The sequence below is a fragment of the Ciconia boyciana genome, chromosome 3 (genome assembly GCF_034638445.1).
Source record: "Ciconia boyciana chromosome 3, ASM3463844v1, whole genome shotgun sequence".
Classification (NCBI taxonomy): Eukaryota; Metazoa; Chordata; class Aves; order Ciconiiformes; family Ciconiidae; genus Ciconia; species Ciconia boyciana.
Genome location: NC_132936.1, coordinates 11,361,964 through 11,389,832, shown reverse-complemented (window position 1 = coordinate 11,389,832; position 27,869 = coordinate 11,361,964). Strand labels below are relative to the sequence as shown.

Below are 27,869 nucleotides of genomic sequence, written 5' to 3'. Positions count from 1 at the left end.
AAAACATGCATTGTAGATGCAATTTCACTGTAGAAATTGTTTAGAGCCTGCTAAAGCTTTAGTCAGAGTATATGGGATTTTTTTCTTCTATAAAAAGCCTGAGGGTTAGTATCTGTTTAAAATTCAGGAGGCAAGAAATGCTTCCAGCACTTGGAAACAGTGAAGAGCATCCTTCTGGGATCCCTGAGATGAGATACTAAATCTTGTACTGAACTTGCATTCCTTGTTTTCCTATTACAGCAGACATCGAGGGGTAGCAGTTGGGTCCCTGTACATCATCACCATCAGCAACAAAACACATTAACTCAATGCTGCTAATGAGCACCGAATGAGCACTGGAATAGGAAGCTATGTTGACATTTAAAAGATCCCAGTTATCAGGCTCCGTGTTGCCTAATTGTGAGGGTTGTGTGGGAAGCACTGCTTCAACGTCTCTATCTAGTATGGACATGACCGGCAGGAATACACTACTCCTATGGAATGTCAGTTACTGCAGGAACCAATTATTCCTTCTGAATATTCAAAATATGTCAAAACATTCTTCCTTCTTCCATTTTAGGGCTCATCAAAGCTGTGAGTGCGTCAACATCATTCCATCTACTTGGAGGCAGCTCTGGAATATCTGATTCACAGGCGTTTCTCTTGCTCGGCATTGAACCTTGTGCAGCCGTAGCTGACTCAAGCCTTTGTAAGTAATACAGGCAAAAAAGGATTTTGCCAACCAAAGGGTGATCTGGTCAGCATGTACCACCATTACATTCCTTTCCTCTCCAAAATAGGGTGCCCATGTCCAGATTTCCTGTAGCCCTGGACTATACTCATGCCCAAACTGTGCTAAGTGTGTCTGGGAGAAGGCTAGTTGACCCAGGCCAACAGCACGTGAGGGACTATCCTAACAATTTAATAGCGTAGGTGATCACGTTCTGGAGTCTGGGCCTCGGTCCTGACACTTGAATTTACTAGCAGAGGTAGAGCCAGTGAGTAGTAACAACAGGATCATCCAGACAACTGGTCTGATGGTATATCATGGACTATTATGTTTCACCTTGCTTCCCTTTCGTAGGGGTTTGCCTAGGGCATCTCTACTAGGAAGACATCCAATCTTGATCTGAAAACATCAAGAGACAGAGAATCCAACCCTACTTTTGGTAAGTAGTTCCCAGGATTAATTGCTCTTACTATTAATAATGCATGCCTGGGTTTCTTTGTACGAATTTGTTTGGCTTCAGCTTCTAGCCGTTGATTCCTGCTATGCTTTCTCCACTAGATGAAGGAGATCTTTTGCATACGGTATTATCTTGTTGTGGTGGTACTTGTACACTTTAATCAAGTCATGTCTCCATCTTTCAGATAAGGTAAGCAGAGAGATCCCTTCCAGGCTTTCACTAGAGAGAGACATTTTCTCTCATCCTCTCTCTGACCTGTCTCCATTTAAAATACGTGCACAATAACTTTTTGCAGTATGCCACTATTGGTCTTACCAGAGCAGTGGGGAGAGATAAGATCAGCTCCCCACTCCTACTCACTAATTCCTTGTTCATACATCCATGAATCACATTCTCCCCTTTTGCTTTACACTAGGAGCTCATGTTGCCGCCCTTAAATCCAGTCTGCGGTCCTTGATTTCCATGGCTGCTTGCTATCTTCATTCCCTCTTCCTATAGGAGTGCCTCTACTAAGACACATCTTTAAAATCTGGTCTTCTGCACTGTCTGTGTTATGGTGTCCTGGGAGCGTGTTGCAAAGTTAAATCCCTGAGCTGCTCAGGTAAGATTCCTGGGCATGGAATAAAGAAAATAAATAAGAATTATTCCTTAGAAAATGAATGACAAAATTCCCCTTATTGTCAATAGAAGTGGGATCAGATCATGGCATTTGTTCACCAATATGAACCTGTAACTAAATTTTCCAGGTCTGCAAAAGGTGAAATCCATGCTGCTCTAATCCTTTTTTCATGTACAAGGTCTTGTAACTGCTGTAACCAGTGAACAGACGTTGACTCCTCCTTTCCACTGCTACTGACAGTATTTTCTCATCTTAAAAAAAATAAATGAAGTCTAATCTGTCTTTCCACAAAGATTTTCTGCTCATTAAAATCTGAGAACTGCTGCATGGATTTCAGCTTGATAGGCAGAAAGTATCATCTCATTCATCCCACAGGCAAGTGTAGTCTACGTGGCTAAGACAGGATTATGAAGTTTTTTAAGTCAAATCAGAGCTATTCTTTGAAGGACTGTGATTGTGCAATCATCAAGGCATTTTTCATGCTGGCAAGAAAAGACACAAAGCAAACGGATCTGACGCATTTTAACAGGTATTTTTTAGATATGTAGATTGAAAGAACAGCTCTGAAACTTTCACGGGAGTAATCCTTACATCTTTGGTCCTGCTGATTTTGATGCGAGTTTCTGCTTAGGAAAGGATTTCAGGATTTGACTTGTGCTGATATTTTCTGCCGGTGATTTTTTCCATGTAAATATGAGGTCGCATTGATGTCATAACACCAATAAATCAGTCTTGTGGGCTCATTAACAGGGGACAAGCATCTAAAAGTCTCCAGGCTTTTGTGGCTAGCCAAGGATTACAGTGTAAACCCAACTGTAATACATATTGATGCTTGAAAGAAGAAAGTACATTTAAGTTCATGTGAAGCTGTTGATTCCTGTAGACAATATACTTTATATTATAGCTCAAGAGCTCACAAATTCTGCCATTAAAACAGGACTTGGTAACTCTGAGGAATGCTACAATTTGTATCTGAAACTACTTTTAGAGACCACCTGTGATTAGTGTTCATGTAGCTGTCATTGTCAGATGTTCACAGGAAATTGTATGGTTATTATTTCTGAAGAGCCGGGATGCGCCCTGCAGTGCTCAGGAGGAGGGATGCTTCCCCAAACCCCATGAGGCAATGGCTCTCGGTGAGGGCTGAGCACAAGGTTGGGATGTTTGTGGAGACTTGTACCTCTGCAATATGCATCTCACCATGGTTTATTTGTGCTGTCCCAGGTCCCCATAGAACACCCAGTATGTGAATGCCTCTCAGTGATGTATTAAACTAATCAACTACCTGTCACATACATTTTGGATGCAGCTTTGCAGTCGAAGAGGATAACTCATCCCTTTTTGATGGCCAGTCCAACATTTTCCCATGCAGCCATGTTCTCTCTGCACTTCCTAAAAGTTTAAAACAAGCAAGCAAAGTCAGTTCTGTTTTATATAAACATAGCAAGAACATGAACATGAAAATCTGTGTTAATAATAGTCTGGCCACAAAGCATTCTATAAGCAAAGGGTGGGTTTTTTTCTGTCAACACAGTCGTAGCTGTCCTGGTGGCTGGGTGGCAGTAAGGTGTGTTAGCCCGTGGGAAACTTGACCTAGGGAGTTCCCAGGTAGGTGAGCGAAATGAGGCCACACTGCCTGGGTATCTGCTAGGAGACCGGTCATATACCTCAGTCTGCCAAATACTATCTTCCAAAGTAATGGTGTCTGCTCAGGGTCTGGAAAACAGTTAGAAATAGTGGTTGGATTCCTCAGCTGCTTAAAAACTTGGTGTAATTCCTCCACCGAGAGAGGAACCAAAATAGCCATATGCAAAATATCACCTACCAGCCTCAGCCATGCCTGGGAAAACAGCGTGTGGTGTTCTGTAAGTGGATCACGTAAAGAGACTAGAAAAACCTGGCCAGCAGAGGTCAGATATGGATTTGAACAGTTTGAGAGCAAAAGTTGTTCAGAGATATTAATTTGGTTTGATATTTTCTCTCAATATTTGGGGATGGAGTGTTGTTTGGTGCCAGTCTGCAGAGCTGGTCTGCCTGCCCTTGAGCCATTTCAATCTACTGCTGTCTGTGATTATATTTCCATCATTACGGTGTTTGCTGTGTTTTACTTCCTAAGTACATTTTTTACATTAAATCTCATATTTTGACTCAGTGATGAAAATTAGGCTATGTGGAAAGTCATAATTTATAAACAAGATGTATAAATTGCCATGCCTTCCTCTGTTCTTTCTTTTTTTTCCTTTGTTTTATTTTTTCTTTTTTTCTGTTTTCTTCCTGTTTTCTTCCTTCCTTCCTTCCTTCCTTCCTTCCTTTTCTTTGATCTTTGTTTGTCTTCTTTCTTTGTCTGTCTTCCTTTCCTTCTCCCTCTCTCCCTCTCTCTTTTCCTCTCTCTTCTCTCTTTCTCTCTGTCTCTCTGTTTCTCTGCCCTTTTTTCTCAGGCTTATAGGCTTGTTTTGTGAACTTGGGTACACTGGATGACATAGTTACACCCACAGATTCACCCTCCCTAAAATCATTCACAGTTAGACTTGCCACTGCATGTTTCTCCTTTCTGAAGCTGAACATATTGCACAGAAAGAATTGAAACAACTTAGATTTCCTTTCTAGCATCGTTCGGCTGCCACAATAACTGAGAACGAGTTATTCTTGACTTACATATTCTGCAGATACAGAAAGCAGCATATATTGCACAGAGGTGGGAAACTGGGGTGGCTTAGTCACAAGTGATAAATACCCCGTGGCTGTTCCAGAGGGGCCAGGCAGCAAACCGGGCAATGCTGGCATCCTGGCCAGGGCTGGGGCACTGCCTGGACACCCACCAGCAGTGCACAGCCACGGCTGCTCAGCCTTTGGGCTTGTGGTGCTTACGGTGCTTCTCAAATGTTTGCCTGAAAGTAGCACTGAAGAAAATGAAGACAATGTGCTAGCCTAAGCATCCACTTTTATATATATAAAGTGGCATGTTCTGGTAAATATTGTAGCTAGAAGCCAAAGCTATTTACTTCTTGTACCCCCGATGACAGAAGTGAAAATGCTTCTAATCCACAGGGTTGTTTCCTTTACATTAACTTCTATCATATCTGCAGTTCTTTGTAGAAATATCTACCAGCAATAGATTTAAAAATCATATGGCACGTTTGTACGGCAGCTATTTCTTAACGACTTCAGATTCAGCATCTTTTGTAAGGCTGTAGGTGAACTATTTTTTAGAAGAGTACTCAGGCCAGGAAAGAAAGCACAGCCCTGGGTGGCTTGCCTTGACAGCCATTTGCAGTTTTCATCATGAGCATCCTAACAAGAAAGATATTTGCTCAATCTAAGTTTCCCATGTTTTGTTTGTGTTATATAATTTCCTGATATAATTTCCTGACCTCAAGAATTAGAAGAATTAAGAGGAATTAATCTGGAAGGGTAGACCTCCTGTGAGGTTTTTTTTCCTGCTGCAAGTCACGCTTTCAGAGAGAGAGTACTCAGATTTTTGTCTCTCAGAAAGTAAGGTTCAACACAACTAAGAATATAATATCTTGACATTTTAGAGCTGTAACAAGGTCAGGGTGAGAGGGGAAAAAAGGATGACAAGACCTGTTGACTCCTGGTGGATTGCTAAGCAGCTCTCATTGCAGGGAGCTCAAAGAGGAAAAGCAGGTAATTCCTGCTTCCAGATGTCTTGTTATTCCTCTGAAAATGTTATATATGTATATGTTAGAGTACTACTCACAGACCTCAATCTACATTGGGACTACTTCATGTAAGTGCGTGAGGGAGAGTCCCTCCTCCGGAGAGCTTGGTACAATAGTACCTTATGCCTCCAGTAACAAAGGCTGTAAGTATGTGTGAAAAACAGGTAGTATAATTTGCAGAAAGAAACATCTCTGTAAATGCCTGATTATACCATTTAAACTGTGCTTGCTGGAGCCCTGGGCTATACTCCACTGCTTGAATTTTTGTAAATCCTTGACATTACAGCTGCTTAAATCCATGCCAGGAGCAACATTGGATCTGTCAACCAGAGAGGGAGGCTTCATTGTCCAAAATTAAAGATGCGTGAAGCCTCAGATAGCTTTTCACTTTCAGCTGCTCTGCTTCAGTGTTGGAGAGCCTGTGTGAGAGATCCAAAGCCCAGCTGTAGGATCATACCCTTTACTTGTGTAATATGTACGATAGGTATCACTAATACAACATGTCTGGGTCATGCAGATAGAGCAGAGTCACCCTGCTTGTGATTTTCTTCATGATTTGAGGGCTCTGGAGCCAGTCCTGCACCCTGAACAAATCAGTGAGGCCCTGCCAGCCCAGGCCAGTGTCTGAGTCTCAACTAAATTGATTGCAAAAGTTTCCACTACAGTGCTAGATGTGTTATCTGTATAATCATGTAGATCTCCTTTGTAGTGCACTTCTCAACATAGTTCTGGCTCTTTAACACAACTAGAAGAACAGTTTCTTTTCATGGTTAGATAAATACTCCTAAGGTATCTTCAGGTTTGGAATATTTTCCTGAAAATAATCACATAGGAATGACTATTCCACCTTCTTTTGGGAGAAAAAAAATTGGTTGCAGAGAAGGTGATCAAGTAATGTGTCAACAGGAGAATCAGAAATTACCATAAACAAAGGAGTTTTGCCCAGATCTCTACATAAACTCTTTCACCTTCTCTGCATTTTTAGAGAGATTAGGAAAAAAATAAAATTCAGAACATGTGTTTTTCAGTGCTCCTATTAAATGATGCTTTCTCAGTCAAAACACTCACTTGTTCTCAATTTATCAGAATTGAGCTGAAAAGTAAATATGGCTCCTTCCATGAGACTTGCAATGGTGGGCCATTGCTTTGGTGGTCAAAAGACAAGTCAAATATGCTTGGACACTAAAGATACCGTGGCATATTTTTGTCAGAAGAGACACAGTATTTTGGGGATGCAAAGTAATCTCAACTGTCTTCCTAGAATTCCTTGCAGATGGAGAGTGATGATAAATCTCTCCACTTCCTTGCATGGTTTAGGGTTGCCGCATGCTGTTTGAACAGCTGCACTTGTCCCATCCCTGAAGGTGGCTGCACGTCAGTGGAGGAGGAAGCAATCCAAGTATATATCATTCTAAAGTGACAGACAGGATGAGTTATTGGTTTTTTTTCCACTGGTAAATCCTTGTTTCTGTTAGTGATACTGAACATGTTGTCATGACTGAAGAGTTTCAGCAACTCATCGTAGTGCTCTGTGTGTCTGTCATGTAACAGAAAGGTTTCTCTTCCTGTCCAGGCTCAAATTTCCTAATATACAAATCTCTCTAAACTCCCCTTAAAACCCCAAAAGGCACATCTCATGGAACAAATTCCACTGCTCTGTGGCTTGGCTAACTTACTAGTTACAGCTTTTTCCTGCGGGTTCCTAACTGGAGAATTCCTGTAAAATCATTCAGTAAAGCTGTGATATGTAGCCCCTTCTTAGAGGGCTTGCATAGGATAAAAACTGTATATTTGTAATTTTTCCCCCATATTTAGTAGCCTTAAAGGTGTAATGTTCAAAGCCATTATTTATTGCCAAATTCCTCAAGTGATCCAAGAAAGCATGATTTCTTACAAGAGAGGGAAGTGTCTTCAGTCTACTGTCGTGTTGCTACAAGACTGAAGTCTGGGTAATTCCCCGCACAGCGAGCACACCTCCTCGCTGAATGCTCTTGCAGAGGAACCTCTAAAACACACCGCTTATTTTCTCCAGGGGACCTTACTGATTGACAGTAAACAAACATCTCTGTGGAGCTGCATCTGGTTCGATCTGTGACTGGCATATGACAGTGAATTTAAGCAAGTGTGGTTGGGTCTGTGGTGGTGCCACTGATCAGGTCAACACCCCCACATTTGGACACCTCCCAGCCCACTGCGCTGAGTCTCAGCTCACTGTTCACTGGCTTTCAGCTTTGCTCTGTCTCACTAGGACTCCTCCTGGGACACATCAGGCACAGAACCCAGGTGGAATCAGCTTCATCAAAATTTCAATGTGTAAAAAGTTGGGTTTAGGCTCTCTCTGCCATCTGTGGTCTCAAAGGAGCACTCTGAGGGGGTATTTTTCCCACTGAAAGGCAAATGTCAAAGTTAGACTAGAAGAAAAGTTTCTTGCAGGTTTCTGTTTTCCCTCTAATGACTGTAAGGATGCCCAGAAAAGCACCTGAGACAGGTGACAAATTTTACATATCTGAATTTAAATGGTATGAGATCTATCATCTCTGTCTCTTAGTCCTTCATGGAAGCAGAGGCCCACAGGCTCATTGCTGCTGGCCCTTAGGACACTCACAGCTCTCAGGTAGGACATCTTGATCATTTAAATACACTGAGAGTTATCCAGGGAAGGTGGTGAGGTTGTGGAGCCACAGTATACACCTACAGGAGTACATGGCAAGTTAGCACTTACACATAGAGAGAGGCAGGCTTCGCATGGGTTTTGTGGCTTTTCATCTCAAAGACTAAAAAAAAGAGGTTCAGATGGTTTAGGAAACAATAAACTTTATGAATGCTGTACTATTTCCACCTGCTCATCTCATCGTCCCAGATGAGAGCAGTTCCTGTTCCTTCTCTGCTTCTCCCTGATCAGCTCCAAGAGGCAACCACAGAACTATTTTGCACTAGCCAGTGAACAACTTTTCTCTCATTGCCCCTTCTTTTAAAACCACAGAGGGTCAGCAATCTTCTGTGGCTGGTCCTGTGCCATCACATTTTCCCTCCTCCTGGAAATCTAGCTCAAAATCAAGGCTAAAAAATGGCAAAACCTCCCCTCCCCTTACATTTATAGAGTGACATTTGTGATGTAGAGAGTTTGTAAACTCCAAAATAATTTCCACCAGCTGAGGGAACAGAGGGTGCTGCACAGACTCCCAGGGGAAAGATGAGCTAGAGGGGTAGACATTGCATCACAGCGTTTGTTGTCTTTTGAGGGCAATATAGACTATTGAATCCTGGTTTTAATACAGTTGTCTGAAAACCTGCAGAAAAGTCATTTTTCTGTAAAACCCCTTTGGTCAGATATAAATGGAATTTTATACATGTATAGTGAATATTTCTTCAGTTTAAAGAAACTGTGAATGTATAGGCTACACAGGAAGACGTGCAGAGGCTTTACCCTAAAACTTATTGAAGGGTCACCAAAAAAAAGAAAAGTTCTGATTTTAAGAAAAGAATTAACATAAGATAACAATACAACTGTGCAGTCTGTTTTACAGTGCATTTCACATATTTTCAAAGTCCATGTCAACCTAACAAGTCTCCAAAGACTTCAAAGCCATCTATAGTGTACCCTGTTAATACTGGCAGTATAAATATTATGGATATTTAGTTCCTGGCACAATAATTTGGGTATTGGATCTTAAATTAATGAAAATTCTAAATCAAAACCCTTAATTGAATCACATCTGCATTTCAAAGATGTTTTAAAATCTGAATCTGGATTCAGATCTGAAGTATACCACTATACTGCCAGAGTGGACTTGCTACAACTCCCATCATAAATGCCACATACACTTTGGAATATATTGTGATTTAAATCAGCAACTAGAAAGCAAAGCAAAAGGTATTTCTCAAATGACTAACGTTGATACATTTGATTCATTTTATATGTAGAGATAAATCCTTTTATCCTATTTTGCAATATTTTATTTATATAACAATAAAAGGCTATTTTGCATCATAAAAGAAAGCTAAAAAGACAAAACTAGCCAGAGCTGACCAAAGCTAAAAAACAGGAAAGCCACTGGGGAAAGAGAAAAAAGGAATTCTAGTTATTTTACATAACAGATGGCAGCATAACAGAAAGCAGCTGATGTTGGTAGCCTAAGGGAATTTTCCCGTGTCAGAAGAAAAATAAATTTTAGGATATACAGAACACCCCATTAAATGGATTTCATAAAAAGAGTGTTTTATTTACATATACATGCATAGACATAGACATATAGATGTATACAAACTTGCACATAGTTGTAGACACATCTGTGTTTGGAGGGAAAAGAGACTAAAAAATATGACAGAATTATATTTTCCTTACCTGCTACACAGTATTACTTCTTTCTTTGGAGCAACTTGTTGGTCTCCTCTACCAAACTCAGTCTTTCCCTTCTCCCCTCCAGGGCTCTCTACATTTTCATCTATACACTCCTTTGGGTTCCCATTTACCTGTACTCACTCCCTCCTACACCTCCATTTTATTCTGCCACTGAATCTAGTGTCCCCCATACGTTGCACCCTTCTGCTACTCTCCTTGTAAAACCTTCTTCCATGCTGCTCTCCTGCCTGGAAATACAGCTTGCCCTGGAAGGCAAATCTCACCCAGTATGCAGATCCCACCAAGCCTTCTAGGGCAGACCCATCAAACAAGAAGGGCTGCACCTCATGTCTCTGAGCTGCCTCTGCATACGCAGGGAGCTTCCAGGGTGATTTGTGTTGTCTGTTCAGACCAGAGATACTTAATGTATGACCTTTGGCATCTGTATGTCTTGCCTGGGCAATTCATCCACTTTATGGCCCACTCTCAATGACCTTTTTTCCCATGAATGGTGGATGAAATATTCTCAGCAGCAACATCCCCCTCCCACTCTGCATGTTCCCAACTGGCTTGTCCCACTACCCCCCATACATGCCCATCACACTAGGCTTAAGGTTTATGACAGGGATAAACCTAACCACTAAGGCAAGCAACTTGATTTGCCTCACCAGAAGGTCCTATGGAGCTGCGAACCATAAAAGCTAAGACATCCGAATCCAAATATCTTACCTGAACAAGATATACAATGTACAAAGGAAAATAAGTTGCAGTGAGGAAGCCCTGAAAAAGGACAGCACAGAAGAGAGAAAGGAGAACATGAATAATCTCATACAACAGCATGGACTAGTGCTGCTTGGAGGTTGATGGGCTCGAGTCATTTTGGGCTACGTGCATATGAATGTCTGTCCCTGTGTGCAAGGGGTTTGTGGGCTGCCGTTTGGATTATAAAGGAAAAATAGCTGCTAATCCAGTGCCACTTCACCTAGCACTGAACATACCTCTGTTATAACTGTTAACGTAACAAGTAGTAATTATTTCTCCTGAGTACATCATTGCACCAAAAGAGAAAAGTGTTTATTATTAACTAGATTCATTATTCACTAAAAGCTACATGGAGGAATTTTCCATGCACCAGCCTAACTCCACTCCTATTGAAATCAAGGTGTTTTTTTTTTCCCATGGATTCAACTAGAAGCAAATCAAAGCCTGAGATCTTTGGAAAAACCCAGCCAAATAAGGAAGCTGTGCCTTGTTGAGAATAATTTTTCTAAGACTTTGAAAAAGATGAAGTTTTAGCAGCCTGAGAAGGAAATACGTGGGATCAGAATAAAAGTCTTGATGCCAACACTCCTAAATGGGAAATTCTTCCATCCAAGTCCCAAGAAGTGGTCTGTTGAATGCTCTGCTCAGCATCATTTTATTCCTAAGAGAGGTTTCGGCTGTGTGACTCTCATCCCAGATCTTACCCATTACTGAGATAAGAGAAGGGCACAGGTAGCTGTTGTGGCTGGCCATTTCCAGGTAGAAATGCTCTGTGGCAATGATGCCTGGCCACAATACTTCTCCCTTTACAATTGCAAGGCCACACTGGCTCAAAGCTGATGTAGCAGAGCAGAAAACCTGACAACTATTTTATAGTGGGATTTTTTTTCTCAACAGTTAATTTTTCCACTCACTTTTTTCCCCTTTTATTTCACCTCTTTACTCTGTTATTTTGGTTTGGCTATTTTCAGTTCAACTGATCTTAATGGAAAACCACTTGGAAACAACATTTTGGTTGTTTTTGAATTATAGTGCTGTGTTTATCCTGGAAACTAGCAATTCCACTAAATCTTACTCAATAAGTAGCTTGTGAGCAACCAACTGATCTTATACAGGACTCAGAGATTTTTAATTAGTGTAACCTAAAAGTTCAGTGTGGAGCAAAAAGGGCTAAAATCACTTTGACACACTGTACCTAAGTGTACATTTCCAACTATCCTTTCTTCTTACTAGCTCCACAAAATCTTTCTCAAGGCATTTTCCCTAACTGAGACCAAGAAGAGATCCAAGGAAGCCCTGTGAAGACCACTGAGGAGCAGGTAGGCCAAACCCAATCTGTGCAAGATGCTCAGGCTGTTTCTGAGCTTGTATTAGGCCTGGATGGTGGGGGTTTTGCTTTGGACTCATCTTCAGGATAGACAAGGAAGGTGATGACAGGGAACTCCTGAGTTATTATGAAACCACGGCAGTCTATATTACCTCAGTATTCAAAATTTTAGGAAAGTTGGATGAAAATGGTGTTAATTTTCTGGAAAGGAGGAGAGTAAGAAAGTATGGGATAGACAATTTTTAAAACTCTCTCAAAAAACCTAGTGAATTCACTTCCTTAAAAATGTTGAGGATCAAATTCTGCTCCTAAGATACACTATAATCACACTTGCTTGATAGAGTAGTTTATGGTGATGGGAGTTGGTGAGCAAGACCCAACGTCAGATGTACTCATGGAGGGCCTTGAAAAGCCAGGGTTTTGGTGAAAGAGGAAGAGCAGAGACCAAGTGGAGCAGCAGATGATTTAGGAAAAGAAAAGGCACAAATGAGAAAGGAAAAGAAAAACAAGAGTGCATCCATGTATGGCAAGCTCTGCGGGTGTATGTGTGTACACTATGAATGCTAGTGGTCCTGGAGTCCTCAGCTAAGTAAGCTGGAGGGCTCCAGAGCAGCACTGATGCGTAAGTAAGTGAGGCATTATCCCTCATCAGCGGTCAGAGGATCTGCTCTTGTGTTTGTTCCAGGCACTATTTTTGTAGCAGGGTACTGGTTTCTAGTGGCAATACTGCATGCTCAGTGCAAAAATCACAAGCTCCTCCAGCACAGATACCATCACCTGTGGTGCATGATGAAGATGGAGGAGATGGGGCCAACTCGCTGATGGTTCACCAGCATCCATCGTCTCAGGTAACCCTGGGGAGCGTGGGACTAAATATAAGCAAAGGAACTCAAAGCAAGAAATATGGTTAAGACTCATCCCAATGGGTGTAGATTTTTACCTTTATAAAACCAAAGATTGTTACCTTTATAAAACTGTGTCACAGGCTCAGCAGATGATTTACATTTTGATATCACCTCAAATATTGTCCAGCCAACCTGCTGCTTCACCCCTCAGAAGACTCATCTACCACATATGCTGATGTAGGCCATGGCTCTTTCTACTTCTATGCAAATAAATTAGACCATTTATATTTAATTAGACATATTAAGCTAGTAAATGCCTAGGATCTTTCAATGCCACAAGGCCAACAGCATGGGATAGTCCACATCCATACTGTTAGCCTCTGGTAGCCACTAAAACAAGGTGTCACAACCAAACTGCCTGATGGGAATGGTCCTCGGACAATACTGACTCCTGAGTTACAGGCCTGGCCAAAGCCATGCCAGAGACCATTCCAACAGTTTCACAAAGAAATATTCCCTGGAACTGTTTATTTACTTATACAGGTTTAGCCTCTCTGTCTATGTATCACAAATTGATTGGTGAGGCTTAACACGCATCAGATTCTAACATTACCCCACATTCCTGCTCACTAATGGGCATTAGATATTTCATTTTTCCAGAGTATGTATCACACAGGAACTCCCTCAGGCGCAAAGTCAGTAGGTTGTTCTCTGCATGTCATATACATAAATTTACAATTAGTGTATGTCAGCTCACAGAGGATCACATGCAGGATTCAGTGTTCAGGGACACTGCATGGATTTCTGACTTCTGGCAAACTCTGGTCCATAAATCAATGCAGGACTTAGACCCTTCCATATGAGCAATATCTTATCTCTGACATTTAGAGCAGCATGATTCAGACATGTACTTTGCTTCAGCTGTTCCAGAAAATGCAGTCAAGAACAAATTGGTGGCTTGGTCTTCTGAGAGATGGGAAGATGGAGTACTTTCTTCATAGTACTGGGAGGACTGTTCAGATGTTGCATATCTAAGGTAGCAAACCACCACTGCCAATAAGAGACATGCTAGCAAATGCAGACTTAACTGTAAAGAGCTGCAATATGCACTGATGAGGTCTATGGTCTCCAATCTGCCCTTAAAGCAATGCCCTGCAAGATGGGAGAGGCTAGACCAAATACATGAATCTTAAATGAAGTCCAGGGATCTGATCCTACTGCAGATTTCCCGTGCTGTTTTAGGCTGTTTCACAGAATCACAGAATCACTGGGGCTGGAAGGGACCTCTGGAGACCATCTGGTCCAACATCCCTGCTCAGAGCAGGGTCAGGATTTCACCATCTGAGCTGCATGTTCAATATTTATTTGCTTCAGCAGTTCACTGACATCTACAAAGATCCCTGAGATCCTTGAAAGGGAAGTGCTACATAAATAAAATGCATGTGACAACTACACATAGATCTATGCATAGATATTTATCTATGCAACTTTGGTACCTGCATGCTTAAGTATATGTGTATGTGTATATGTATATATATGCATCCTGAGGATGTTTGCATGAATCAACACCCTTGTCCTGCTCACAACTTTTATTATGGTTGCTGTTATTATTTATTTGTGCTACCACAGTAGAGTTCTAGGTTACAGAGTTAAGCTCTCTTGTTTACTCCTGTCTGGATCCTCAGCACTTGTTGTCCTAGATACCTTTGGGTCTCAAAATCTCTAAGCAAAGGGGCACCTTCTCCTCTTCCCTACTCCACCAGCATCCCCTTGCTTACATTTACTAGGGAAGGATGCCATGAGTCCTTGATGCAGCCTGAGTGAATTATGTGTAGCCTGAGGACCCTGCTGGTTTGGGCAAACAAATACACACAGATGACAGACCTTAATGAAAATAAGCTTAGGCAATAGCACAGTGCCTGTCATCTCACACCGGGGAGCGGCTGAGCAGATGAAAGACCCTTTGCTGAGGTACCTCAGAGATGTGGGGCTCTAGCACTGTGTTAGGCTGCCTGAGCCACTGAATTGCTCAGTAATCCACAGGAACTGACCTCTGGAATAGAGGTGATAACTAAAGTCTTTCTAAGCTTGGACCCAGGTTTTGGGGATGTAGCCTAGTACCTAGAGAGAATGAGGTCCATTTTTTTTATGCATGCCATTTGGTTTGAACCTGTGCAGGCAGAGACAGGTCCTGAAGCTTGGCCATAGGGTCAAATTTATACAAGGCACCATGATGTTTGGGTGACGTTTTTATTTCACTCCCACTTCTAAAAGATACTGGGAACCTGACTTCTATATAGGAATGGATCAGATGCTGATCATTTTAACAGTGAACGTGTTTGGAAATGACACCCACAGCCAGATCCGCAGATCTGCACACCCTGCTGTGCCAAAGCAAACCATAGTGCAGAGCACAGGCCTTTACAGAATGCAACAATAAGCTGGAATGTACTTGTCTTTTTTTATTTACTTTTTCTCATGAACAAAAGATTGAAACATACCCTTACACATCTGATCAGAGTGAATCAGGCCAGCTGAGCAAGTTTAGTCTAGCAAACACCATTCGATGTGGATCCTAAAGAAAATCTCCTCTAAAGTATATTGAAGAGCTGCAGAAATAAACATTGTAAAGGCTGCCATCTGGCCATAGTGGTCCACATGTGCGTATTTGAATAGGATGAGTATTATTTTCCTGGGTTACTGCAGAAGCTTTAAGCAGAGTTTCAGTTCTCATGTTTTATACTCCAGCTGCCATCATGGCTGTGGTGCAACATCTGTAGCACCATCAGTCACAAGGAATCACAAACATACCCTGAAATGAGGAGCATTGTAAATAAAACCAGCACTAGAAAGCATTCAAAACATAATAATCCTGCCTACTCTACACAGATATTAATGAGACCACTTGGGACAGCAGTCTGTGCAACTGTAGAGGAGCCAATGTCTGTGATACTGCTGGACATATGGGTGAAAACAAAGAAGCAAGAATGTAAGGAAAAGAGCAAGCAAGTGAGGAAACCCTTCCAACTGGGAAGATGTTTGAGGGCAATGGCTTCAAAATCCAGTCAGCAGATCACTGGCAGTTTACAGAGCTATCACATGAAGTCAGTCAAACCAAATGGTCTTGATTTCATTTTTAGCGAAAGACTTGGCAAGAAGATAGTTGTGAAATAGCGATGGCTGACTCTGCTAAGTCAATGCAATACAGCTGGAGCCTGTTCTAGGGGTAATGAGCTGAGAAATGGCAAAGATGACAGAAACTATGTCTGATTCTGAAGCAACAACAGCTCTTTCTCTTCTGCTGCTGTATCATCGTCTTCCTGACTTCTCTGTTTCCTTTCCCTTTGCTCAGCCTTAATGAGTGATGCTGAATTATTTCCACTGTGTCACAACTGTCACAGGTGTTGTCTTCCAGTTTGCTTCTCATTTCCTTTACTACACCCACTATTCACATGCATTAGAATGGCTGCTCAGATAAATCTCTTGCAACCTTCTGTATAGACTGGATACTAAAATCCTTGCTTTATTTAACATGTTTAGACATATCTATGTTCCTTAAATATATTTTATCTGCTTCCTGATAAATCACACTACAACATTTTAATCTCCTAGTAAAAGGTCTGTTCCATCAGATTAAGCAAATAGCACTGAAAGCACTGAAAATTGGAGGGAGTGAATTTGTCCTGCATAGAAAGTGGAGAGGCTGAGCTAACTGCCCTTCACAATTTCTAATTCTAATGTGAAATCTGAATTCTCATTTCACATCTCATTTCCAGTGCTCCCCATTTGGGGACTGTTCTCAGAAGCAGAAGCTGCACTGGCAGAAATATGTAGAAGACAGAAACGTTTTGATTTCAAAATCTTCTAAACAGCTGAAAAAACCCCACAGATGAGCAACAAATAGGTATTGTTCCCTCTATGACCATAATTTCTCTGCTCTGATATTGTCATAATAAAGCCTACTCAGCTGCTACTAGTGATGCCAAAACCCCTTGGGAACAGACAACTCGATCCGGTAGTTTTTCTGCTGTCATTTGGGATTATCTACTTGGTCATCTCATGTTGGACCTCTCTGTGGCCAGTCACCTAATGCCAAAATCCCCAAACTTATAGTTTAAGCCTGTATTTCAGCCTACACTTCAGTCACTTGAGACATCCTGTGGGGTTTAAGCCAGGATGAGTAACTCGGATGTCTCTGCATCCTGCCTCTGCTTTGGCACAGTGTTTATGAAAACGTCCCTCCTCTCAGAAGACATCGCCCTGGGGCACGTACAGCCTGAGGACAGCAGGTCTGACTTGCTGGCAGGATAACTGGAGCTCCTCCGTGCGAGTGTGGCTGAGTCACGTTCCCCTTCCTCCAAGGAGCAGGGCAAGAAGTTGAACCCACACAAGGGGAAGCATTTTGGAGCTGCAGGGTGTTAAGGCAAAATATGGGAAAGTGTGATCATCTCTTAAAATCATACAGCCTCACACCGTTTGTTTTATTCTCAGCCAGGAGCATGAGGCAGGCAAAGTTATATCATCTTGAACACATAGGTTGAAATTTGTATTTGGATGCAGGCACACCCAACCATATTGCTACCAGACAGGTAACCAGCACCTCTTTTTAGCTTCTACCAGAGAAGCCTGGATTACCAAAGTCCCTCTTTTTGGATTCTCCTTTCCTTTGTCCTCTGCTCCTCCTTTTTTTTCACTCACTGCTCTGTTATTTCAAGGCCTCGTGTGTAGGTTTGCTTTTGAGCAGTTGCACTTCGTTATTGGTTTTGTTGCGATAGCACCCAAACTCCTGGCCATAGACAAGGTCTCTGCTGTCACAAACTGCTTCACTGTTTTTTCATTTCCAGGACTCATCTGGGTACTGGGGGGCTGAATGATCTGCAAGGTTTCTGAAGGAAACACAGTCATAAACCCCAGGGCAACACCAGCCTTTTCTGTATTTTGCACAAGCTTCATAAAAGCCACGTCAGACAAAATTATTTATAGTTCTGGGCACTGCTCACTTTCGGTTTGGACCCAATCTTTCTAGTTTGCCTCTGCCATGAGGTTTGGTGGTTTGAACACAGTTTACGAGCCAGAAGTTTCTGATCCCAGCTGCACTACTAACCCCTTGCATGGCCCTGGGTGAAGCAATGAACTTCTCAGTGTGTCAGCTTCCCCATCAGCAAAACGGAGTTTGTAGCTCCTGCTCACCTCCATCCTCTGGGTATTGAAAAGGCCGATTAACTTACATGTGTGAGGAGCTTTTGATGCGCAGGGTGCTTTATAAGTGCTAAGTGTGATTAAGACCATCTACAGAGCTTGTGCATGAGGTTGTTACTTGAAAGTCTTTGGGAAAGAGAAAAAGGTGACAAACGCGCAGCTAAAGGCAACCTCTTCTTGAAAAAAAAAAGGCAGACTGAGGGAAGGAAAACTTTCCCAGGGCAGGGACTAAGCTGGAAGTGCCGTTTTGGAGCCTTTCAGCCCCAAAGCTGCCTGACCCACAAGCTCTGGGCACAAACATGGGAGCTTGCACAGGTATAAATTACCCCTGTGGTTAGATGCCTTAGGAGTAACTGAAGAAGCTCTGGGGCTGGCCCAGGAGGTGTCCGAGCGTACCTGGCAGGGGGACAATGTGCACCCCTTGCCTGCGGCAGAGCAGCAGACTCGGATTTCATGGAGGCTATAATTTTGCCTGCTGCCGCCGCTAGATCCTAATAACCAAACCAAGAACGGAATTTTTACGCTGTCCGAGGCATTCATGATCCCCCTCCGCATCTAGTGAAAACTTAACAGCGTGAGAAAATGCCTTCCTGTAGCATATTGTAAACCACATGCAGAACAGGAGCAGATGGAGGGTGCCTGTCCTCCACCCGACGGAGGGGCTCCGCCAGGATGCTCCCTGCCGAAGGATGGAAGCAGAAAGAAACGGCATCTTTGCAGGGTGCAGTCATTAGTCCATGAGGGCGAAGCCAGAAGAAATTGCAGCGGCTATGAGGTAATAACTCTCAGTGCTCGGAGGAACGTAAGTAAAGGGAGAGATGCTTTTCCGAAGCCTTTCCCCTGTACAGATGGTAGCAGTTAAGATTCCTGCAGGAGCCAGGAGCTTCAAAGTTAACACATCTGGAAGTTTCCTGATGCCTGAAGTCAGGCCGTGGCAAACTGCTCACTGGGCTGAGCAGGCTCTGCTCGGGTGCTTTTATTGCACTTGGACTGGTTTCAAGCTCTGCTCTGTGATTAATTGCATTTTAAAAAATAAAGTTCAAAACACTTCCCAGGAAGTTTGGGGAAGGCAGAGCTCTTTGGTGGCACCAGAAGCTCAGTGCTCGGTGCAGTTTTCATTACGGCGGCCGCAGATATGGCTTGCATTAACGACAGCTTCATTTGACATAGGATCTTGCAATCCCATTTCATCGTGGAGAGGGTGCTGAGCGATATGGTGTCTCTCCTCCTCCCAAGCCTCTCTGACGTCTGTCAGACACGGCAGGGTGGCAGCAGGTGTTGGCCAGGCTCTCTCCCCCATCTTGTTTGTACAGTTAAGTTTGGGGCCAGGACAGGACTGTAACTGTCATCTGCCCCATGGAAATTATGGTGAGGAAGAGCCGTGCACCTTCCTAGCATGCTCCTGCCCATCTGTCCCAGGGCCAGCCTCACTCTAACCCACAGTTAAAAAACAAATGAGAATCTTTCAGGGAAAAAATAAAAAAAAGAAGAGCACGTACTTGGGAGGCAAAAGACATTTCAGAGGACTAGAGCTACAGTATAAGTTCTTGTTGCCATATAATGATGGTGCAGAGGCCAGAGGCAGGACTGAGAAAAGGAGGACGAGTGTACTTTTCATCTTCATACTGGAATGGAAGTAGGCTTGATTTCTTTGGTATAAAACCAAGTATATATTTGTGGTAGAGAAACAGCCAGCTGCTTAAGGTGATGTTCCTAATGGTGGAGGTGCACAAATTACGCTGCCTGAGAGGAACTGGTGTGAATTGAACAGAGACCTGGAAATCAGGGTCATGGTAACTCATTAACACGTAACGAAAGGGTCTGTGAAGGGCTGTTGCACATCTCTTACAACCCCTCCGGGGCATCTGCTTGAGATAGTGTGGACTAAAACTCACACATCCACAAACCTCACACATCACTCACATGTGCAAGGCATGCACAAGGCTGTTTAGCACTCTGTTAGCACCCAAAGTTGCTCCAGGAGCTGGTGAGGTACTTGGCTCACGATGTTAGATCTGTGCAAGTGTCCTCTTCACTGCAAAAGACAGAGGTTGTTTTTTGTACAAAGGTCAAAACAGAAGATGTGATAAACAACAGAAGATGTGCTGAACCACTGGAAAATTTCACAGGCAGGCAGCAAGAAGGGGAGCAGGGGGCTGCAGGCACCATGTGCTTGTCTTGGCAGTGTCTGCAAGCAAGACAGCACCACACACACAGGCTTCCAGGTTGGGTCGTGCTGACACAACACAAAACCCATGGGGCCCTGCCACCACGAGGCATCGCTGCACACCACACTCTGAAGTGGAAAAGAGGTTGCAGATGCATGAGAACCAGACAGCAGATTTGTCATCCTGTGGGCTTGTGGTGGGCTCTCGGTATCCCTGGGCTTCTGGCATTTACCTCCTCTATCTGGTTTGTCTGAAAAAACACCTAGATTGGTAACCATCAAGTCGGGCGCGCTGTTGGTTTATTTTACAACACATCCGGAGTGCTGCTCCCTTTCTCCTACGCCCCCTTTGCTTCCTCTGCTAGACTGATTTTGCATCTTGTTTCATGTTAGGACCTGATTCGGCAAACAATTTAACTACTTGCTTAATTTTAATACACTGCAAGTCATTGTGTTGCAATCACAGCTCACTGCATGTAAAGCTCATCACGTGTGCTGGCACTGGCAGAAAGGCTGCATGCTCTGAAACGCTGGGACAGGGCCGTGCCTCCCCTGCAGGAGCTGGTCGAGAGCGGTCTCTTCCAAGCTGCTACCTCCAGTGCTTTTTTGGCTACGACAACACCCAATGAGAGATTTGGCTGGGGGAGCTCTGGGCCGCTGTTTGCAATGCTACTGTATTATTTCAGGGTTTGTTTGCATCTCCTGTGTCTTTTGTAATCTCAGTTTGGCTCTTTGCTTCATCTGCAAGCTCTTTGCTCCATTTTTACAGGGCACCAAGCACCGCAGGGCTGGGCGTGGGGTCAGTGTCCCAGCGGGTACCTGCAGGTCAGTGCAGCTGGCTGAAATACCATCGGGAGAGCATGCCTCGTCCTGGTGATTGAATGGCACAGCATGTGTGGCAGGCTGCGTGGTCACTGCTTGCAAATAATGGTTTCCTCATTACAGAGCGGTTTATTTTTAGCTATTTATCCATCATGCACAGATGCCTTATCGAGGTGAGGTCTGGAGTGTACAGACCCTTGGACAGACAAAGCTCCTTCAGAAGTGCTCTTCTGCTGCAAAGGGTCCAGATGAGGATATTCATAGAGGGACTTACTTACCCAATTCAGTGCCACCAAAGGGCCTGGCTCCCATTACCCTTCTCTGAAAATCCCTAGGCTGGATTTTTATGTTTGTCCAGCAGTAGGGCTGCACCACCGACGGACGCCCGCCGGCAGGTACCTGCTGTGTGTAGGTACGGCACCATGCGCAGCTGAGCCTGTGGGTGCTACCACAGTGCTGGTAATCATGGCAAAAATAACACCAGTCACTGCTCTGAAACCAGGGTGCTCAGCTGTTAGCTTATTTCTCTCTCTCTAGTTCATCCCTTGTGTACTCTTTCCTTTATGTGCAGCCCTGAAGACATGAGTCTCTGTGGATTGAGGCTATATTGTATGCTGCTTTACATATATATCAAATAATAAATTAACAAGGAAGGGATTTTCCTGAGACAGATCAAGCTTTTTACCAGAGGCATAGATCGGTAATCACTGTACACATGTAAAATTGCAGGTGGAGCAAGCCCGCACATGGAAATACCGCTCTTTGCAAGCAAGAAATTACCATGCTGTTTTGTTTTTCTGTTTCACTTTCCTCCTAGGAATTTCTTTCTGCTTCCATGCTTTATCTTCTGACCAAATTTCATAGTGCATGGAGTAGAGGAATGTGCGTGGGAAACACTTGGCTGGCTGTGCTCGTGGCTCGGCCGCACACCCTCCCCTCCTGCCACCCAGGCGTGAAGCCCTTCCCACCGCTCGCCAAAGTCGCTGTCACACGTTTCACCTGTGAGTCACTAATATGCCTGGCTGTTCATGTTGCGGCTTGTAAGCGATTAGTGCTTGTTCAGATAGCTTTTTTCTTTTCTTTCCCCTGCTCCTTCTGATTCAGCTGATTTGGATGGCCAATGGCTTCCTTGCTTGCTCACGCTGCCGTTAGTCACAGCCCTGCTGTTTATTCACCATCCTTCCAGGGGTGGGGAAAGGACAAGCGGATGGAGGCGAATGTTTGGTAATCAGGGACAGGCAAGTTGCTCTGGGGGGAGTCATCCACTGTGCAATTTCATGGCACCTCAGAAGGGAGCTCAAGCCCTGCTGGTACCATCTACCTAAGCATTTCACACAGGAGGTGCTAAAAAGGGATCCTGGAGCTCTAGGGATAAGCGTGAGTTGTAAGTGAGCACCAACACACCAGGGAAACAGGATCTGCTAGCTGTGTTGGAAGGTGAGGAGCTACTGAGCAGCAGATGCTCATGCAGCTCTTTGAGAAATAAAGTTCTGCTTCTTAGGTTGATTGGAGAGAGCTGCTGCCTCTTGCCATATTGTGGCCTTCAGATGCGTGGGGCTGGTGTGGCTGTGGGTATCCATGGCATGGGAAGATGCCGTTCCCGGTCTGTTTGCTGAGGGCTGGCTGCTGCAGGGAGAGAAGACAGGCAGTGGGGCTTGTTCGGTCTCTCTCTGGGGCTTGTATGGCCAGCGTCTGGACACGGCAGAAGAGGTTATTGAATGGCCACACTGGGCAAGACGCCATCCCCTTCTCCAGCAGGGACCAAATCACCCAGGGGAGAGTCCGAGAACAGAGCAAACAAGCAGCATTGCCCATTGCAAATGGTTTGCATATCTGGGACTCACTGTGCCATGGGGGAGTTTCTCTGTTTTTAACCAAGTTCAGGGCATTTGGGAACCCTGCTTCAGCAGCGGGAACTGCCTGCATGCAGACACGGGCCGTGCTGGGAGGGCCCCATGTTGACTAACACTGACCCTAAAAAGCCCTCCTGACATCTGCTAAAGTTTTTCTCATCTCCCGTTTTCAGGAAGGTCTGCTGCCTTCTTACCGACAGCAATGAGAGTCCTTCCACCACAGCACACAGAAACGAGATACCCTAACCACGCGCTTGCATTTTTTTCTTGATGTTTACCTGGGATTGCAGCCAGATGGGCACTGAAAACTGGTTTCCAAGACCAGAATTTGGGACAGCAATAATCTAATCTGACCTCCTGTGTAACCCAGGTCAGGGAGTTTAACATGGTAATTCCTGCAAGGGAAGGAATTAGTCTTCCTGGCTGTGCCATGAACTCTCCTCAGCCCAGCAATTTGTGGTTGAATTAGGTATATTCAGTCTCGGGTCTGAAGCAATGATGAGTTTTTGTCTCCCTTGGTGGATAAAGGTCTGGTTTGTTGCATTAGATTTTCTCCCCAGCTACATTCAAGTGATGTTCGACAGTTAAATTAGATTAGAAGAACTATACCCCACATGATAGAGGTATAATTTGGATGTGTACAAATATATTGTGCCACTAATAGTTTAACCCTGCAAATTCTTTAGTAAAAAGGACAATAATTACAACTGTGGTGATTTCCTGCAGATGACTGTGAGTTATTTGTGCACACAGTTGTGATTCAGAGGCTGTAGGAGTTGGGTGCAGATAATACAAAAGGAAGTTTATGACTTCCTCCTCCACTTCACCCCTCTGACCCTGCTTCTCTCCTGCCTCCACTTCTGATATTATTTTGGTTATATGAAGACTTGTGAGGGGATGCTGGCTATGTTTCATGGGGTATCCACTTGTGAAAACTGAGTCATGTTCTCCCACAATAAGTGTTTTTATCAGAGTATCTCATCTCTTGCATAATGTGAGAAAGAAAGGCAAATAGGTTGGAGAAAGGAGAAGGCTAAATGTTCGAAGCCTCAGAGATCCCAGTCTGACCCCACCACTTGTTACAAGGCCAAAGGGAGATCATTCTTGGCCAGAGTCTTTCCAGCAGAAAGCTGCTCCAGAGACTGCTCCTTGCTTGCCTCTCAAGATAAATGAATTCATATGGAAATACATCACCTTGAATATACAGCCATATGTGCATGTTTTGTATATATCTACACGCATACTTACTTGAATAATATATACAAACATATCCCTGCATGTACCTGAGCTACTTCAGTTTGAACTAAGAGCTGTCAGTGCCTCATAGCTTCCAGTAGAGGTGATATATGTGTATACATACACACACACATACATATACATGCGTCAACTTTCCCTGTTTTCCCTGCCAAAGACATGGATCCCACCATGCCCCATGCCTTTGAGCAGCAGGGAACAGATGTTTCGATCATGTTGGGGTGGGACAGACCAGAGAGAGGTGCAGACATAAAACAAAGCTATCCTGATTGCTTGGGAAGGAGGAAAAATCTCTAATTATGCAAATATACACACAGGGCCCAATACTGCCCTTAGTACAGCTGTGCTCTCCTTTGGAGTCACTGGCAGAATTTAGTCCATAGAGTGAGCTGGTGTATTTTCTTCTGGTCTTCTCTAGTTGCAGGTTCAGTCACTTAACCTGCATAAAACTCCTCCCCTTTCCATAAAAACATGGCTGCATTTTACCTAGCAGGTCAGCAGTGCTCAATCTGTGGCCTTCGGCATCTGTGCAAGCATCTGAGAAAACAAGTCTATTGCCAGTTAGTTAAATTACTAAAGCAGAATTTTTCCCTCCACCAAGGCCAGCAAACTGAGAAAGGCTGAAGCCCTACAGAGTGGTTTTAAACTTACAGGTCAAAGAGTCGGAGGAAGAGCCTGCAACAAAAGCCGGGTGAGGAATGAACAGTGGGTGTCTTCTACTTTCGCATTCATCCTCTTGCTCCTTCTTCTCATTCTTCATCTCATTTCCCTTTCCATGGGCAAATGGGGTGAGTGGGTCTCAGGTCGTCTGTGTTTAACGGAGTCCACGGAAATCCTGTTGCAATATGTATCACTTATGGTATATTTTGGTTGCGTAAGTTTTGCCACATTTAAGGAAGGAAGCATCATTTTATTGACAGCTGAAACATCCTAAATAAAACTAGGCTTTGCTTTCCCCCTGCAGTCACTGCTTGTGGCTCACTGAATAAGAAGGTCTCCTTAAAGAGGAGATTACAAGCTCAGCCTGGAGACTAGTGATCAGCTGGAATGGGTGGAAATCAAAACAAGGCTGTTGGGCTTGGGTATTTTTTTTTCTTGGCACCTGATGAATTTGCTCCCATGTAGAATAATTTGCAGCCAAGATTTTTTCCAGAGCTCTGAGATCACTACTTTGCCTCTTTGTACATTTTCTTTTCTTAACAGGGTTTGATTTTTCCTGATATCAAACCAATAAGCGAGGAACTTGTGGAGACCTGCTCACACACTGAACCTGGAGAACAGAGGGGAAAACCCAAACCAGTATTGCTGCATCGCTAATGGCGCAGAGGCTCAGATAACAACTATGGCTGCTGGATATTTAGGCTCTGCATTTAACCCACCTTTCCTGGCTCCCTTTACAGCTCACGTTTAAACAACAAGCACTTTCTCTTTCCCAAGGCTTTTCCTTAATTGGATTTTTGTCGTGCGTTTTTTTTTCTTCCCATCTGTGGCTTAAGAAACTGTAAAAAAATAGCTTGGAGGAACCAAAAAGAACCAGCACTCTAGAGAATTTCAGGCAGGAATTACACAGCTTTCCTAAAAAGCTATTTTCCCTCTTAATAACAGGATGGGGAGGGAAGGGAGACAGGAGGCGTTTTGTTCTGCAAGAGTTGGTGATGAACATGAAATTTAAGTTTAAATCAGGAATTGGGGCCAATTTCCTTGCTGAAACCAGCACCCTGGGAGGTGGGTCAATATTGCTATCCCAGCTTTATATATGGATGTGTAATAAAGCATTTATGATAAAGGGAAGTGCTTTGGGAAGGCGCTGACTATTATACTCTGTTTGCCCTGTACTTGTTTTTCCTAGGGCCTTGCTGGTCCCACAGGGTAGCAGAGCGGGGACTGGCACAGAGGCTTCTTGACTCCTGTTCCCGTTCCCGGTGGCTGAGCCATCACTGTCCACAATAACTCCTCTACTGTGGGTTAGACTGCAGTCTTCACACCAGGCTGTGTAGTGCTTTATCTCATGAACTGCCGAGTCACCTGCAGCAGCGGGCACTGCCCTGCTCAAAAGGGGAGAGGGACCACACTGGTGACTAAAACCCCCTTAAGGCAGCGTCTCTCCTCCTCATCAACCCATGCCTGTTTTTATACTCAGTCTAGAGGAGAAAAAAGAGTGTCATTACATGGCACGTTTCCTTCGGCAGCAAACCAGGTGTAGAATTTCCTGCCCTACCACCCTTTGGCTCCTGCTTGTTCATCTTTGCTCTCTCCTCCAGGGTGGCAGCCCAATTGCAAGGCTGCACTTAGCCACAGCATCACCGAAAGCATCCCCACTGAAAATAAAAACATCCTCTTCTGCATCAGCACAGCTGAAGGCTTGGTGAGCTGTGGGAGAAGGTGAGAGCAAACAGGGTGGGATGCACACGAAGGGCCCTTGTGAAGCCAAACAAGCAGTGCGTAGGTGCTCACTGCAGTTGCAGTAGATCCCTGCAATAACCCTTCAGTCAAGAAATACATTTCAAATAATATGGCGGGCAACTGGATATTGGACATGAAGAAATGGCAAGATATTTTGCACCTCATTGCATAGCAAGATTTCTCGGTATGGATCTCCAAGGGGGAGCTATAAACTGTTCACACTATGCTTGTTACTAGTCCCCATGGCAGTATATCCTACAGAGGTCCTTCAATAAAATTAAGGATTTAGCCTTCTTCAAGAGAACTGCTGACAGGCACTGGGTATAGTCTTGCCCCTCCAAGATTTTCATGGTCCCGTGTCCCATAGGCTCATAATATATTGATCCTCATAGCACAAATGCTTCTGAAAGAGCAAGAGCAGTAGTTGTTCTGCTGTCATAGAGTTCTTCCAGTTTTCAAAACACACTGGGCACCAATAACAACCTTTTTTGAAGAAGCATTCACTCACGGGCCTTGAGTCAGAAATGCCTCAGATGCGCTGACAAAGGGATGGTAAGATTTTCCTCAAGCCATGCCAGTCACTGCGATGGCAGCTGGATCCAGGCCTGAACTCCTAGTTTTGGGGATGCAGGAGCACCCCTCTGTATAAATAACAACAGTGACTCTGCAGGCATCCTGAAGGCATTGAGTGCTAGAGGGCTTTCTTCTTCTCTCTTTCCAGAAGATTGCAGCATCATGTTGTATTGGAGCTGCAGCCACTGGTATTAGCTAGGGATAGCTCTGACTGCTGCCAGAGATCTGGAGATATGCTGATTTCCACTCTACTTTTCTGGACTTTGTTACCTTATAAAAGAAGCAATCAGCTTTCTTGCAAGAGAACAGGGCTTTGCATTATTGCAGCATTTTTCACTTCCAAATCACTTTACAAACATTAAGTGGTGCATCCTCACAATGCACCTCCAGGGGGCTGTGGATATGTTTTCCGTTAATTTTATAGTTGTATTTAATCAAGCAAACAGGTAACTAGTTTCTTATCAAATCTTCATTTTCTGGCCCTCAGGTTAGACCCATAGGCACAGCCCCATCCTCTGTCTGGCTTGGGGTTGGTCTCTAATCAGTCTGGGATGGCATTGCTACAGAAAAACAGCCCGGAGAATAATTTGGGGGCAAGCCGCAAATGCCAACACCAGGCTGCAGAGTGACTGCATGTCATAGTTTTACCTTCAAGTGTAAATGTTTAAGCTCTTGGGCATTTGCAATCTTCTCCTCTCAGCCCATCCTACACAGCGCACGGCATTTTGCAGCTGCAGCTCATCCACTCTGACCAAATGGCTTATTTTAAAGGCATCTATTCCCTCTAGCTTATAGCCACACAGGCCAACACAAAATGACCTCATGATAAAACATGGTCGTATTAATCTCTCCCAAAG

General features: G+C 43.9%; 1 long non-coding RNA gene across 9 annotated transcripts; it reads left to right on the top strand.

Moving 5' to 3' along the window:
• Nucleotides 1-578: 578 nt before the first annotated feature.
• Nucleotides 579-27,253, top strand: LOC140650333 (uncharacterized). 9 transcript variants are annotated; one of them, XR_012041925.1, is made up of 9 exons: nucleotides 579-688; nucleotides 1,064-1,148; nucleotides 1,268-1,355; nucleotides 1,582-1,767; nucleotides 11,803-11,888; nucleotides 12,582-12,744; nucleotides 16,518-16,645; nucleotides 24,638-24,727; nucleotides 25,240-27,253. It is a non-coding gene; the product is annotated as an uncharacterized lncRNA (long non-coding RNA). The 9 variants fall into 9 exon arrangements; XR_012041924.1 differs by lacking the exon at nucleotides 16,518-16,645 and adding an exon at nucleotides 2,161-2,314; XR_012041929.1 differs by lacking the exon at nucleotides 16,518-16,645 and having other exon boundaries at nucleotides 1,665-1,767.
• Nucleotides 27,254-27,869: the final 616 nt, after the last annotated feature.